The sequence below is a fragment of the Papaver somniferum genome, chromosome 9 (genome assembly GCF_003573695.1).
Source record: "Papaver somniferum cultivar HN1 chromosome 9, ASM357369v1, whole genome shotgun sequence".
Lineage (NCBI taxonomy): Eukaryota > Viridiplantae > Streptophyta > Magnoliopsida > Ranunculales > Papaveraceae > Papaver > Papaver somniferum.
The window spans coordinates 83,705,274-83,709,816 of NC_039366.1; the positions used below are offsets into that span (position 1 = coordinate 83,705,274).

General features: G+C 33.3%; 1 long non-coding RNA gene across 4 annotated transcripts; it reads left to right on the forward strand.

The window, feature by feature from the left end:
- Nucleotides 1-1,360: 1,360 nt before the first annotated feature.
- On the forward strand, nucleotides 1,361-3,114 carry LOC113307577. Of its 4 annotated transcripts, XR_003339192.1 has the most exons (6): nucleotides 1,361-1,519; nucleotides 1,619-1,723; nucleotides 1,923-2,116; nucleotides 2,233-2,401; nucleotides 2,533-2,676; nucleotides 2,790-3,114. It is a non-coding gene; the product is annotated as an uncharacterized LOC113307577 (long non-coding RNA). The 4 variants fall into 4 exon arrangements; XR_003339189.1 differs by having other exon boundaries at nucleotides 2,233-2,676; XR_003339191.1 differs by having other exon boundaries at nucleotides 1,923-2,074; nucleotides 2,233-2,676.
- Nucleotides 3,115-4,543: the final 1,429 nt, after the last annotated feature.

Genomic DNA, 4,543 nt, shown 5'->3' on the forward strand with positions numbered 1-4,543 from the left:
ATTACCAGTATTTTTGTCATAAGCATGGGTTTTCTTTCTTGTTTGTAACTACACAAACACTATATAAGAGAGTAGTTGTAAGCTCAGAAAATACACACCACAGAGAAACATCTCTTCTACTCTCCCTCTGTTTTTCTGTAAACATCTCTTCTACTGTTTTAAGTTCTGCCAAGCTCTAAGGGTACCCTCATTGTATGCTACATTGAGGGGTACTAACTGTAGTTGTATCCTGGAGGTGACTCGCCAACCGCTGTAGCATCTCAGAGGAGTGGCAGGCGATATTGCCTTTAGGACAGCGTATCGTATACGTGCCTCTACATTTTCTGTGCATCTCCAGCAACATCGGTTTGAGCTAAGTATCTTCTTCTCAGTTACATTATTAGTAATTTTCCCAACAGTTATATCTCATTCACGTGATTGCAGATTAGAGCTTTTCGAATGCGGTGCTGCATCTCCATTCCAGGGAAAAATACTTTCAAGGAATCCCCAATCGCCAAGATAGTAGAAGTGAGTTCAATCTGTATTTGTTTTAATTGAAATGGTTTTTTTTTTAATAGATGTGGATTTATTATCAATTGATTGATCCGGTCATTAAAAATCGTTAAAAATCCTAGTACTGTTGTACTCATTGGTGCATTATTTATGTTGGATCAATTTTTAATTAGTTTCAATCGCAGAAATCCTACAAATTATTTTACCCTATCGAGTGGGAAGCATTGAATGACTACATCTGTATAAGTGTTTAAATCCTCTTGTAATAGCTCTTTAATCTTCCACAAATTTTTGTAGAAGTTCCAACTGATCAAGGTTTCAAAATCCTACATGGATTAGGTTGGTTCTTGTTTCTGAGAAGTTAGCCAAGTAAGCAAAAAAGGGATTATATGTTAATTATGTCATAAGACTTTGTAGGTAGTTACCATTTGTTTTGTTTGTTCTTACCACTATTGAGGATTATTTGGACTTTTGAGTTTCATTTTCTTATGAATTGTTTTTATTTGCTATAACTCTTAACTGTAGGATTCTTTGTATTTTACTTTTATTCTTTGGCGAAAGTTGCAAATGATTTTTTAATTGAGCAAATATAAATGTATTTTGATTTATGTCGTCTCAGTGGTTTGTCAAGTGCTGTACTTTGGCCTACGACTTTCTTACAACCACAAACTGGAACATTTTAAGCTATAGAAAACTTGTTGCTCTACTGCTGCTTTTTCTAAGTAAAAAGATTCAGTTTCACCATTTTTTGAAATGTTGTGTCTTTGTCAGAACACTATTTCAGCCTTGTGGTACCAGTCAACACTTATAGATGGGTGTTTATGAGGACAAATAAACCTAGAGGTAGTCTTAACAAAATAAACAAGAGATAAGGGAATCTTTTGAGATATTCGATATAGATGGGTCTGGTTAGTATGATCAATCCCAGTTATAAGTTTGTGTTACTTTTAATTGGCTAACTAAGCATTGTTTTTTTCGACTTGCTCAAGCTACTACTGATTCCAAAGAGCTTGATGCTACCTATGAGGTATGTTTTCCATGTTCTTTATCTATTGAAGGAGTTACATAATAGTCTTTAAATTTGACATATGATGCTGATTCAAAAGCTGAAATGCTTGATTTATAGGATGTCGGTGTTCAAAATGCTTGATTTTGAATATAGTGGTCGTGATTAAAAAAAAAAAAACGTTGTTGAAATTTTTCGGATGCAAAGACTGCTACAAATTGAATGGTGATGACTCTACACTTTGAAGCAAGTAATTTACCTGTGTGTACTGATTATCCGTTTTAAATTATCATTTACATGTGAAGGTGGTACCATCAAGTTCATCGTTTTCTTTTTACTTGAGTTTGTTTTTATGCTTAATCTCAGATGAAAGATACATATTATTGATGCTTAATTTTCATAAAATTTTCACACAATTTTACAGGTCAGAGTCATTTTTGGCTTCCATACATTTTATGGAAAGGAGGACATGCTACAAGGATATGTTGGATTATTTAAATTGTCTCAGCCTAATTATTTTCTTCTCCCTTCAGGAACCCATGCAGTATCACTGACAGGCTGACATATAACAAGAGAGTATGGATCAATTCTCCCTAATCGTTTCATTTTCAAGTTCAGGTTGTATTTGTAATCTTAACATTAGAATAATTCATTGCTACTACTTTGATGGTATCAAACAATTGAGCCTTCGTGCATATGAATGTATTTGGATGCTTATAAAGGATTTATTATAGGTGACACTTGTATGATTCAAGTTGAAACATCTAAGCATACTTAGATTTGCTGGAGGGCTTATTTGTTACTGCGGTGAGCCTCCGTTTTGTAAGAGAAGCTGTGCGGGAGCGACGCTGCGAGGATAATTGCACGGTCATTGTTACTGTTTACAAGCACCGCGTGTGATTGGTATGAAAACTTTACTTTCAATTTTAAAGGACCCTTTGTACTTGTTAATTCATAACTCGTAGGAGGCAGAGATTAACCTACCCTTGTTTGGTGCTTTGCTCGTATCCTGTTTTTTATTTTTTTGTTTGTAGTGACTGTAATATAAATAATTGAGAACATTATCAGCATTAAAGCGATAACAGATCTCAAATGATGGGCACACATATAGCAAAGGAGGATCCGAGTGTATGAAAAGAGTGACTGCAAAGTCTGCAATGTGACTTAGGCTAGCTCAGGTCGGTTTTCTGGCATGAAATTTGATTCTCATCTGATGTAGTATTGATCCCGATTTGTTCTCAGTTTATACTCGTATATGTTTTACGTCCTTATACATGTATGCTATGTGCAGGAAGACCTTCATCCGTACTTGCATTTGTAGAGCCTTCTGCTAAACCACATCTCAAGTCATATATGGAGGTATAATTGATTTGCTTCGCGGAGCCGTAAAAGTAAACAAGGCAAGGATCGATATAGTCATCTGCCTAATAAGTATAGTCATTGATGGACTACTTTATTATTAAGATACCGATAGTCAGGTTATTGTAACGAAATAATGGTCTAAACTGCTATGATTGTTGTAATGGTCTAAAGTGCACAATTTTTGGTTTATACCAGATACACTTTTTAAATGTAACCTGGGTACAATTTTATTGAAATACAAAGGTTTCTTTTCTACTTGCATGTGAATGGAGATTTATGAAGTAGATGATTCTTTTCTGGTTCCAAAATGGGGTTGGGTTGGGAAGAGCAGGTGTGGGAATCCCGAATTAGGGAATGCTAAAATCCGTAATTTTGTGTAAATCTATCCCAGATTTGTTACACTAATACATGCAAGAGATTTGACATATTTTTTAGTGTGATTTAAATTAATTAAAGTCACACTTATTAGTGTGATTACTAAAGTGTAACAAAAGAATAACACCATATTTATTACACTTATATTGTGACATTAATTAAGAAGTCACACATATTTGTGTAACAAAATGTACGTTGATATGTCTGTTCAAGAAATCATGATAATGATCCCTTTATTTTGATATTTCTACAGATATTGTGAATCTTCTCATTGTCGGAATGTTAGATAATGAAAGACCACAAATTACTTATCATATATTCCATAATAAAACTATTGCCAATAAAGAAATTTCTTGATAACAACATTTACTAACATGAAGAAGGTCTCAAAAGAGATTGAAAGAAAGTTGTGCATGTTGTTTCAGTGATTTTCTTACAAGTACTTATTTCATTTTGATATGGAATGGCAAAGACTCGGTTTCTGGTTCACAAACTATTATGTGTATAATACTTTTGATTAATTGATTGATGTTATGTGAGATAAAATCAATGGTTGAACGTCAAGTCCGGGATATTATTTAGTTGCTCGAGCGACACAAAACAGTTGTGTGCAAGTGGGTCTTTCAGCCCTAGCATGACTGTAATAGCATTACTAAATGATATAAAGCCTGAACTGTAGCCAAGGATTTTATTTTGAAATGATGCATTGATTATAAAATAAGTTTTTATCTCGTGTCAAAGAAAGACTTATTCAGAATTATCACAGTATTATTAGTAGCTCGGTATGAATTAAGAGTTGCATTACTCAAATGTGAAAATAGCCTTTATTAATGATAAATTTTAAGAAAATATTCGTGTGTCAACAAGAAGGCTTTTGTCTTATAAAGAAAGGAACACATAGTCTACAAGATTAAGAAATCAAAGTATGAAATTAAGCAAGCCTCCAGAATATTGCATATCCAAAATTCAACAAGACCATTTATTTTAATTGGTTTTGGATGAAATTATTAAAGACTTATGCATATATCTCAAGATCAGTGGGAGAAGTTCATACTCTTGGTATTTCATGTTAAGACTTACTACCTACGAGTAGTGATCTTGAATTTATGCCTATCTCTATATTATTCGAAATAAAGGATATCAATGAAGCTTACCATGTGATAGTCACATATCATGTGGATTACGAAAGCTCTCATATAAACTATATATTGAATGTTCGAATAATTTTTGAGATAATAACATACATAGCAAATTTTGTTTCATATACCATGTGGAATGAAGATATAAATTTAATCTTCGATTTATCTC